This window comes from Indicator indicator, assembly GCF_027791375.1.
Source record: "Indicator indicator isolate 239-I01 chromosome Z unlocalized genomic scaffold, UM_Iind_1.1 iindZ_random_scaffold_100, whole genome shotgun sequence".
Taxonomy (NCBI): Eukaryota; Metazoa; Chordata; class Aves; order Piciformes; family Indicatoridae; genus Indicator; species Indicator indicator.
The window spans coordinates 1-12,475 of NW_026539150.1; positions in this window are offsets into that span (position 1 = coordinate 1).

The window sequence follows — 12,475 nt, forward strand, 5'->3', positions numbered from 1 at the left end:
TGAGCCCGTGTCTTGACTCTCGTCAATCTCCTACGAGAGACAATGTTTTTAAATTGAAAGAGGGTAGATTTAGACTGGACCTACACAAAGAGTGTTTTATTATGTAAGGTTGGTGACACACTGAAACAGCCTGTCCAGAGAAGTTGTGGGTGTCACATCATCAGAGATGTTCAAGGTCAGGTTGGATGGGACTTTGAGAAACATGGTCTACTGAAAGATATCCCTGCCCTAGGTGCACAGGTTAGATTGCATGATCTTTAAGGTTCCTTCCAACTCAAACTGTTCTATGGCTGCATATGGTTTTGCTGAGTTAAAAAATATCTGTATGGGTGTTAGAGATTGCTGCTTCATTTTATCTTGAGTTGCTGCACATAAGGACTGATATCACCACCCTGACCACAAAGCTAATGTCAACCAAACCAAAAGAGGGTAAGGTTTCCTCTTTTCTGAATGTGATGTTCATTCTAACCTAACCACAGGACTAGAGGCTTCCTGATTTCTGACTGTGGAGCTAATCCTTAGAAATCAGGACTAAGAGAGGGGCTCGAATACCCCTGAAGACAACTGGAGACCCCACAGTGACGGTACTGAGCATGTGCATCGCCACTGGGTGGTGGGTGTGGTTAAGCAAAACTGTTATCGGAATATGCTAAGTGGTTCTCAGAAGACTATGAATATATGATAAGGCAGCCAGATAAAAGGAGAGAGACCACCAACTTTGAATAGAACATTTCCCCACTGACCTGGATAACACCACGGACTGGAGGGATGCCCCCAGATCTGCAGTGGTAGCTAGCCTTAGTTTTGCTTTTCTTTCTTGCTTTTCCTTCTTTCCTATACTGCTAACCCTTTTCCCCTGTGAACACACGATTAAAGTGGTTTTCTCAGCCAAATACTCAGTTCCATCTCAGTTTAATTCAGGAAATCTCTAAAAGAATCTATTATCCCACAACAGCAGGTTGAAACAATGGGCAGGCCCAAAGAGTGGTGGTGAAGGGACTTAAACCTACTTGGCAGCCAGTGATTAGCAGTATTCACCAGGGCTCAGTATTTTGACCAATCTTGCCTAACATGTTTATCAACAATCTGGATGAAGGGATTGACTGCATCCTCCATAGCTTCACAGACTTCACTAAATTGAGTGGGAGTGTTGATCTCCCTGAGGGTAGGTAGGCCCTGCATAGGCATCTAAACAGACTGGATCAATGGGCTGAGTTCAGTTGTATGAGATTTAACAAGGCTAAGGACTGAGTCCTGCCCTTGGGTCACAACAACCCCATGCAAGGCTACAACCTTGGGGTAGAGTGGCTGGAAAGCTTCCAGGCAGAAAAGGACCTGGGGGTGCTGGCTGACAGCTGACTGAACATGAGCCAGTAGCGTTCTCAGGAGGCCAGGAAGGCCAAGCATTCTGGCCTGCATCAAGAACAATGTGGCCAGCAGGAGGAAAGAAGTGATCATGTCCCTGTACTTAGCACTGGTAAGGCCATACCTCAAACACCATATTTGGTTTTGGGCCCCTCACTACTGGAAAACACTGACGTGCTGGAGCATGTCTAGAGAAGGCCAATGAAGCTGGTGAATGGTCTAGAGAGAAGTCATAGGAGAAGCATTTTAGTGAACTGAGATTATTTAGACTGAAGAAGAGGAAGCTGAGGGAGACCTTGCCACCCTCTACAACTACCTGAAAACAGGTTGTAGTGAGGTGGAAGTCAGCCTCTTCTCCCTAGTATCAAGTGATAGAATGAAATGAAACTGTGCCAAGGGAGATTTAGATTGGTTATTAGGAAAAAATTCCTTATGGAGAGAGTGGTCAGGCATTGGAATAGTCTGCCTGAGGATGTGGTACAGTCACCATCCCTGGAGGTGTTAAAAAAATGTGGAGACTCTGGGACATGGTTTCATGGCCACGGTGGTGTTAGGTCAACAGCTTGACTTGATGATCTTAGAGGCCTTTCCAAAAGAAACAATCTTATGATTCCATGATTCTAAGGTTGTCAGTATTCTACTGCCTAGCCTGAGGCCAGCACACTTTCTGTCACCTCATGGGAATTAAAAATAAATCACAGAATAGTTCTAGAGCACTAGAAACTGTGATAACACCTTCAGATGTGGTGTTGCGCATGATCAAGGAAGAAGTGATGATATAGACTGTCATCGTTGTGGCAGACAGAGCGACATGCACACACTTGTAGTTGTAAACAGAGTAGAGCCTTTATTGTTTCTGACAGCACATATTTATATGTTTTCTATATTATTGTGACTATTTCTAATTGGTTAACAGGTTATTTCTAATATTCTCATTGGTTCTTGCCATATCACTATGGTTATATCTACTTATGTCATACTACACAAAGGCAGAATTCAAACTTTCTATCCCACAGTTTCCCAGGTGCTTTTTGTCCTTGTAAACTATCTATATAGATTCTACCCCAAGACTTTCCATATCTTTATGGATACACAGTAATCTGTCCAAGACTATGTTCTTCTTTCCCAGGCAAGAAATCTGCAGACCTGCTGCAGTTTCCCACAATAGACACATCTGCTTCTGCAGCTGGTTTACTTACATTAAGGTCAGGCAAACCTGAGTACTAACAGTAGTTGTTAATCACTGGGAAATGCTACAGTGTAGACAAACAAATAAAAGAACGTAGACCAAAATATAAATTAAGATAAAGCAGACTAGATTAAACACCAAATACATCAATAACTTCTAGCTGAATTCTCTACCGCTACATGTTCTTTGATTTAAGAACAGTGATAAAACCATTGTGATTTTTAATTGAATTCTGTTAGTTATGCTAAACTCACATGTAACACATAGGCACATTTGAAAACCTATAATCTGTATGCACAGGGATCATTCCCTGTGAACTGCTGAGTGTATAGCAGCACTGTTTCAAATATAAGGAACTGCACTGTACCAATTAGAAGGGCAGCGAAGAATTCATTAGTAAACATTTAATCTTTTAAAAACACTGTCGGGCCCTCAGTCTTACAAAACTATCAGCTTTTTAAAAGAACCTAGACTTTTAGCCCAAATTTTGGTAATTATAAGTAGCCAAAAAGCACTGTACAATATTTGATGTTCATACTACTATATAATCTACTGTTTTGTGTACAATACAGAAAATACAGTTACTGCTATTTATAAATATGAATTATTTACTCATTCTTGCCCAAGATTGAACTAATTTTATTTGCATAAAATCAAAGTAATTCAAATATTATAGATATGCCTGGGAGAAGAAAATTGGACCATTTTAATCAAGTACCATACTAACCTCTTTAGTTAATAAAATACTTAGTTTTCATAATGATTTTGCATTACGAGTCTCAGGTAAAGAATAACTGTCTTCTTCTCCAAACTTGCCTACAGCATTCAGGGTATGTGTACATGCCTCCTGTGGTGGGTTGAAATTACCTAATTTGGAGAATTACCCCCTAGCTCAGAAAGCTTAGGAAGCAAATGAAACTATATTTACAAGCAAACTACAATCTAGAAATACGAAATGCAATGAATATGTACAAAATTTACAATACAAGTACAATATATATGTATTTACAATTTATAGACAACACAGATCCCTCTGGATGGATCCAGGGGACCCATTCACATCTTCCCAATCCAGGAGACCCATTCACATCCTCCCCTCCTCCTTCCCTCCCTCGTTCCCAGTGGTCAAAACAAAGTTACCCTGGTAAGGCCACAGGAGAAAGACAGAGGAAGGTTGCAATCAGAAGTGACAGAAGAAGAAAAGAGAGAAAGAACTGGACTAGAATGTACAGGCTTAGGTAAATATGCCCTGTTGGAATAGGCTGACAGCACAAATCTGAACCAAAGATCCTATTGACTTTTGTTTTACTCTGTACCACAAAATGAATAGAAAATAAGGTCATGCAATATGAGATATTAGTATTTTCACTGAAAAGAAATGAAATTTACATGAAGATTTTTTATGCATATTTTTCTTTCTTTTTTTTTCCTGCTTGTCACTGTTAATATTGAGTTTGAGATTTCATTCTTCTGTTCCTTGTGATCATTATTTCCCATTAGCTGTTGTAGTTATAAATCAAAAAGGCATGGATGTACTACAGGTACCAGGGAGAAGGAGATAGATAGATAGATAGATAGATAGATAGAGAGATAGATAGATAGATAGATAGATAGATAGATAGATAGATAGATAGATAGATAGATAGATAGATAGAAAGCATACAGAACCTTTTGACTACTTAATTAAAACAAAGGAGATTTGTTCCTTTGTGAATTTTGAAGTCACTATTTAGCAATGCAAATAAATTTTCTTCCAAGATACATTGAATGGGGGGTGCAAAACTAGATAAAGTATTCTAGATGCGATATAATGGTTGCCAAAGAAAATCTACTTAATAGCTATGTTACAGAGACATGGTGGGACAGCTCCCATGACTGGAATGTGGTTGAGGACTACTATGTACTTTTCAGAAAGGACAGACTGAAAAGGCAAGGTGGTGGAATTGCTCTCTACGTGAATACACAACTAGAATGTGTTGAACTTAACCCAGGAGGAGATGATAAAAGTGTTGAAAGCTTATGGGTAAGAGTGAAGGGACATACAAACATGGATCAGAGTATCACAGCTGCCTGTAGAAGGACTCATCAGTAACTTCTTCCTAGTTCAGTGGTCTGTAGAAAACACCCACAATCGTATCATCCAGTCACTCCAGTCTTCAAAAAAGGCAAGAAGGAGGACCCAGGCAACTACAAACCAGTCAGCCTCACTTCCATCCCTGGAAAGATGGTGGAGCAGCTCATCCTGAAGGTCATCTCTAATCACATGGAAGAGAAGAAGGTTATCAGGAGTAGCCAACATGGATTTATCACGGGGAGATCCTGTCTGACTAATCTGATAGCCTTCTACGAAGTCATGACCAAATGGGTAGATGAGGGAAGAGCAGTGAATGTGATATGTCTCTTGACTTCAGTAAAGCTTTTGATACTGTCTCCCATAACATCCTCATAAAAAGCTCAGGAGATGTGGCATAGATGGCTGGTCAGTGAGGTGGATTGAAAACTGGCTCCACAATAGAGTTCAGAGGGTCGTCATCAGTGGCACAGAGCCAACGTGGAGGCTTGAGGCCAGTGGTGTTCCCCCAGAGATCACTATTGGGTCCAGTTTTGTTCAATATCTTTATCAACGACCTGAGGGCATTGAGAGTACCCTCAGCAAGTTGTTGATGATACAAAACTGAGGAGGCTGGCTGATACCCCATCCAACGTAACGTGGACAGGCTGGAGAGCTGGGTGCAGGCAAATCTCATGAAGTTTAATAAGGACGAGTGCAGGGTCCTACATCTGGGGAGGAATAACAACATGCACCAGTACAGGTTAGGGGCTGCCCTGCTTCAAAGCAGCTCCACAGTGAAAGACCTTGGAGTGTGATGGACAGCCAAGTTCTCCATGGAACAACAATGTCCCCTTGAGGCCCAGAAAACTAATGAGATCCTGGGATGCATCAAGAAAGGTGTGTCCAGCAGTTCTAGGGAAGTTATTCTATGTTTCTACTCTGCCCTGATGAGACCACACCTGGAATACTGCATCCAGTTTCAGGCTCCCCAATTCAATAAAGACTGAGACCTGCTGGAGAGGATCCAATGGAGAGCCATGAGGATGATTAGGGCACTTGAGCATCTCCCCTATGCAGAGTGACTGAGATCCCTGGGGCTATTTAGTCCAGAGAAGACTAAGAGAGGATCAGATCAAAGTCTATAAATATGTAAGGGGTGGGTGCCAGGATGAGGAGCCAGGCTCTTTTTGGTGGTTCACATTAATAAGACAAGGAACAATGGGTTCAAACTTGAACATTGAAGATTTCACCTCAACATGAAGAGAAACTTTTTTACAGTGAGGGTGACAGAGCTCTGGAACCGGCTGCCCAGGGCGGTTTTGGAGTCCCCTTATCTCTAGACTTTCAAAACCTGTCTGGATGCATTCCTGTGTGGACTACCCTAAGTGATCCTGCTTTGGCATGGGGGTTGGACGTGATGATCTCTTGAGGTCCCTTCCAACCTCTTATATAGTGTGACACTGCGATATAACAGGAAAGCAGGACACCATCATGTGTTAATGGTTACTTGGGAAGAAAAATGTCATAATTAGTAATATCTTCTTTCTTCTTCTTCTACCTTTATATCATAAGCATGATTCCACATGGTATGGAATATCCCTTTGGTGAGTTTGCATCAGCCATCCCAGGCTGTGTGTCATCCCAAATTTTTGTGCCTCTCTAGCCTCCTCACTGGTGGGTTGATGTGAGAAGTAGAAAAGGCCTTAGCACAGCATACAGCAGTGCTCAGCAATAACAAAGAAATCTCTGTATAATCATTTTTAGAAAAAAAAATGTAAAACATACCCCCCTATCAGCTTCTGTGAGAGAAATTAACTCTATTCCAGCCAAAACCAGTACACAGCTTTCTGTATACAACCAATCATTTAGATAATTTTGAGATTAGTTTGGCCTTACACACCAACAGGACATGATATCATTGGGTTATAGGGCTAAGCACATAATTAATGCAAACTGTTCTCTTAGAAGACAAATAAAATCTAGGAAAATAAATCTAAAAAACTCCTATTGAGCTTTTGTTTTACCTTCCCACAAGACTTACTGAATTTGTAAAAGAGAAAGACTGTGTGCAGAAATGTTCTGCTTTTTCATGTAATTCAGTAAAATATGTTTCACAAAGTTCAAAGCGAAAATGGTTTCTTTGCACAGATTTGTAAAAGTACAGATGCAATTTTCATTTTATATGCTCATCTACGCATATTCCTTTAAAGCAAGTATAATTGCCAAAGAGGGCAAAATTGCAACTCAGGCTCTAGCTGGGAATGTTTTATGCCAGCTTTATTTTGGTTCCAGTTTTAGGAAAGCAGGTAAGCTCTAGCTGTGGGGGAGCCCTGGGAGATGCACAGAGCGGGGTAGGGAAGCTGCTTTCCCATGCTGCTCGCGTGATATAGCCCAGCTGGGACATGGGGCAGGTTACTGTGGGAGGTTTAAAGAGCCAGGGGATGGCACATGGCAGTCATTGCCAAAGAGAGTGAAGCTTTCTTGCAGTAACACACGGGGCAGTGGGTGTGAGTTTAAAAAAAAAAATAAAACAAAAACAAAAAACAGAAAAAAGGGCTCAACGCATAATGGTCTCTACCCAACAGAAGAAGACCATACTCCTGAACCGATCCAAAGTGGAGGTGGGAATCCAGACAGAGCTCCCACAGAAGGAAGTGACAATGTATGTTCCAGGCTACAGGAACACAGCTGTCCAGACCACTGATTACAAGGAATGTCTTAGTCTGCTGGTAGTACCAGAAGATAATACAAAAAATACCTGCATGGTGGAAGAGCTTAAGGAAGAGGTAGAAAGACTAAGGAGCATTCGGGAAAGTGAAAGGGAAATAGATTGGTGAAGTCACATCTTTATATTTCTGAGAGACGCTCACCAGAAGTCAGAGGAGCCCCATGTTACACATCAGGCTGAAGGAGGAGGTCATCAGGCAGGAGGAAGTGGCCTAATAAAAGGAGGGGAGTGGATACAGGTCCCTGCCCAGGGAGGTAGACAAACCCCTTCCCAGCCTCCCTCACCTTCCCAGTTATGCCTGCATGGCAGATATGGAGCACTGGAAGTTGAGAACCCAGATCAAGAGGTCCCTGTGTCCTACACCGACTAGGTGGAAGACAGTAGCTTAAATGGAGGGGGTGAGGGGTGGAGTGTTCATGGCTGTGGCAGAGGACAAGTGAACATAGCAACCTCTTCTACAAGGAAGAGGAGAAGAGTGCTTGTTGTGGGAGACTTGCTCCTGGCAGGAACAGAGGACCCAATATGCAGGGTTGACCTTCAACACTGGGAAGTCTGCAGTCTCCCTGTTGCCTACATCACGGATATCACTAAAGAACTCCCCAGCATGGTGCAGTTACCAGACTATTACCCACTGCTGATCTTCCAGGCAGGTGGGGAGGAAGCTGCATCCCATAGTCTGAGGGGGATGAAAAGAGACTTCAAGACCTTGGACCAGTTGGTGAAAGAGTTTGAGGCAAAGTGATTTTCTCTCCTCTACTTCCAGTACGCAGCCACGATATGGAATGGAGTAGAAGAATCCAGTCCAAAAATGCCTGTTTCTGAGACTGGTGCTACAAGCAGGGCTTTGGGTTTGTTGATAATGACTGGTTTTGTAGGGCACCAGGATGGCTGGTAGTGTGTGGGAGAGGCTTATCTCACAGGGGAAAAAGAATTCTAGGACAAGAATTAGCAGGGCTCGTTCACAGAGCTTTAAACGACAGTTGAAGAAGGATGGGGCCATTGCTGGGCTTACACCAGTGGGGCAGTTTCCTGGTATTATTGTGGATCAGAAGGACTCCCAGGGTGGAATCGGTGTGCTCGGCTCGCTCACTACACTGTCCGTACACCAATGCACACAGCATGGGGAATAAACAGGAGGAGTTAGAAATCCATATGCAGTCAAAGTGTTATGATCTGGTGGCAATTAGAGAGATGTGGTGGGACAGCTCACATGACTGGAATGTGGTCATGGATGGCTATGTCCTTTTTAGGAAAGATAGATCGGCTAAGCAATGTGGTGGTGTTGCTCTCTATGTGAGAGATCAACTAGAATGTGTTGAGTTCAGCCCGGGGTGGCTGAGGGGCGAGTTGAGCATTTGTATGTGCATATTAAGCAGCAGGCTGGCATGGGTGACACTGTTGTGGGTTTATTACAGACCACCTGATCAGGATGATGAAGTCGATGAGGCCTTCTATAGACAGCTGACAGCAGCCTCACAATCACAGGCCCTGCTTGAAATGGGGGACTTTAACTACTCAGATATTTGCTGGAAGGCCTACACAACCATTCATTCAAAGTCCAGGAGGTTCCTTCAGTGCATCAATGATAATTTCTTGATGCAAACAGTGGAGTGTGGTAGTTTAGGCTGGGTGCCTCCTGTTACTGCCACATAAGTTACACCTCAGGTGTCCCGAGTGTCCAACCCAATAAGGTGGACACAGCAAACAGCATATTTCTACCCATAAATCCTGCGCCCTATAAATCCATCTGCAAAGTCATTCTCCTCCTCTTTCTTCCTTCTCTACTCCTGTGGGAGATGTTTCCCTATCGGGTAATGGTAGGGGAGTATCTCAAGGCCTCTTAACCCTGTCTAGGCTTAATGCCAGGAGAAGAAGGGGGAGGGGCAGTCTCAGATCTGGCCAGCATGAGACTAGCCTAGCAGTGGGGGGGGAAGAAAGAGCCCTGGAGGTTTTGGGTATACCCTCAGGTGGGGAGAAGGGAAGAATTGGGAGGCCTTTGGGTGTTGTGTAAGGGACTCTATATGCTTTGGGATATCTTTGCCACTATGCTTGTAGTTTCTGTAGTTTCACCAATTGCTTTTCAATTTAAACTTTCCATCACTCTTCAATCCGTTTTTTGTGAGTGTCATTCTTTTGTCCCTCTTGGGGCAAGAGAGGATCTCTCTGGCCTCAAACCAGGACATATTTTTTTGGTAGCAGAAGATGTTTGATGTGGGAAACTCTGCAAATTGGATTGGAGAAGTGCAGAGATGGATATCTGGGCATTGTTCGTTTTGGTGGATGGGCTCAAGGTTTTGTTCGGGCGACCATGTGGGTGTTTTATGGGTTCCAAGGGAACAGCTGGAGGTATAGCTGTGCCATGGAATCCCTCCTGCTGTTTCAAGGCGGCAGCAGTGGTTCTGTAGCCACAAGCATTGGGGAAAAGCTTAAGAATTCGGTTCCTGCCCTTTCCCTTTTGTTCCACGCAGCATGAGCAGCGAGCAGAGTGGTGCGGAGTGGAGTGGGGGAGGGCAGTTGTAAGCAGACCAGAATCGGCTTGTCCCATGGCGGTGGGGGCTAGCCATTGCGGGAAGGTGAGCAGTGGCTCCCGCAATCCAAGAAGGTGAGCGGTGGCTTCAGTTCAAAAGCTGCTTCTGAGGCCCAGGAAGCAAGCATGGCTTTGGCTGGAAAACCCGCTCTTGTGGCCCAAGGGGTGCTGGTGGTTTTGATCTGTACCACAGTGCCAGAGGCAACAGCAGCTCTGTCGTTCCATATATCAGGTGGTGGCAGTTGTTATCTCTCCCCTGGTTTTCAGATGCATTCCGAAAATGGTGCCTAGCACCTGGCTCCACCTCTCTTCTCAGTGAGTTGCAGTGCAGCCACTCCCTCTCCCAGGGGAGGGATGTGTAGCTGGATGCCTCCATGCCTTGATACGCTATCGCTCTGGGGGAGTGTTATGCCTGTGCGTGGTGTGCATGTGTGGGCCGCAGCTGGAAGCAGTCAGCACTGGGATTGGGAAAGCTCCGTGCGGCTTTGAAAGTCTCAGCGTGCTGTTTCCTGAAGGGATGGAAGGAGTCGAGTCGATGAGCCTTATTGTTCTGACTCAATTGTCCCAAGGGGTGTAAACAAGCTGCTTGAGTAGATAGAGATAGAGGTTTTGTTGAGAAGTTACGAGGTTGTTTCCAGGTGACCAGGATGTCCATCAGATACATGAAGAGCTCGCACTGCAGATGAATGTCGCTGGGAGATTCCATCAGATGAGGGAGAAGAACTGGAATGAACTGTTACCTGAGCCTGAGCAAGAAACTTTTCAGAAGGATGCCCAAATGAAGACTTGGACACTCCTATACATGTCATCTAAAAATTGTTTCTAATTTGATGATATGTTTTGAGTGCAGGAATTATGGATATGAAATAAAGGGTGGCATGTGGTAGTTTAGGCATGGGTGCCTCCTGTTACTGCGACATAAGTTACATCTCCAGTGTCCCGAGCGTCCAACCCAATAAGGTGGACACAGGAAACGGCACATTTCTACCCATAAATCCTGCACCCTATAAATCCATCTGCAAAGTCATTCTCTTCCTCCTCTTCCTCCTCTTCCTTCTCTGCTCCTGTGGGAGATGCTTCCCCATCAGGTAATGGTAGGGGAGTATCTCAAGACCTCTTAGGCATGTCTAGGCTTAATGCCAGGAGGAGCAAGTAGGGGGCAGTCTCAGACCTGGCCAGCATGAGACTAGCCTAGCAGTGGGGGAATAAGAAAGAGCCCTGGGGGTTTTGGGTATACCCTCAGGTGGGGAGAAAGGAAGAACTGGGAGGCTTTTGGGTGTTGTGTAAGGGACTCTGTACGCTTTGGGATATCTTTGCCACTATGCTTGTAGTTTTTGTAGTTTCACAAACTGCCTTTCCATTTAAACTTTCCATCACTCTTCAATCTATTTGTGAGTGTCATTCTTTTGTCCCTCATGGAGCAAGAGAAGATCAGTCTGACTTCAAACCAGCACAGATTTTTGGTAGCAGAGGATGGTTTTGATCCATCGACCTCTGGGTTATGGGCCCAGAAACCAACTAAGAGAGGAGCATTACTGGACCTGATATTCACCAACAGGGAGGGACTGGTTGACACAGTGAAAGCTGAGGCCAGCCTTGGCTGCAGTGCCCATGAGATGGTCGAGTTCAGGACCTTGTGTGGTAGGAACAAAGTCTCAAGCAGGATTACAACATTGTATTTCGGCAGGGACAACTTTGGCCTTTTCAGGCAATTGCTATGGGAAATCTCATAGGACAGGGTGCTGAAAGAAAAAAGGTGCCCGAGACAGTTGGTTAACATTCAAGGACCTCTTCCAAGCTCAAGATCAGAGCATCCCAAAGAGTAGAAAATAGAGAAAGGGAGCCAGGAGACCTGCATGGTTAAGTAGGGAACTGCTAGGCAAACTCAGGTGGAAGAAGAGAGTCCACAGATCACAGAAGGAGGGGCTGGCCCCTTGGGAGGAATATAAGACAGTTATCAGAGGTGTAGGGAGGCTACTAGGAAAGCTAAGGCCTTCTTGGAATTCAGCCTTGTCAGGGAAGTCAGTAACAGAAAGAGCTTCTTCAAATGCATTGCAAGAGAAGATAAGACCAGAGGCAATGTAGACCCACTGTTGAATGAGGTGGGTGCCTTGGTGACAGAGGACACTGAGAAGGCAGAATTGCTAAATGCCTTCTTTGTCTCTGTCTATACTGCTGGAGGCTGTCTTCAGGAGCCTGAGACTCCAGAGAAAGGCAAGACAAATGAGAAAATTTCCTTGGTTGGTGAGGACTGGGTTAGAGAACAATTAAGTCATCTGGGCATCCATAAATCCATGGTTCCTGATGGGTTGCATCCAAAGGTGCTGAGGGAAATGGCAGAGACCATTGCCAGACCACTGTCCATCATCTTTGGTAAGTCATGGTTTTACCAAGGAGAAGTCATGTCTGATCAACTTGATAGCCTTTTATGAGGACATAACCAGGTGGATAGATGATGGTAGAGCTGTGTTTGTGGCTTGATTTCAGTAAGGCATTTGACACTGTCTCCCACAACATCCTTGCAGCTAAGCTGAGGACGTGTGGTCTGGATGATCAGGTAGTGAGGTGGATTGGGAACTGCTTGAAGGAAAGAAGTTGTGGTCAATGGGACAG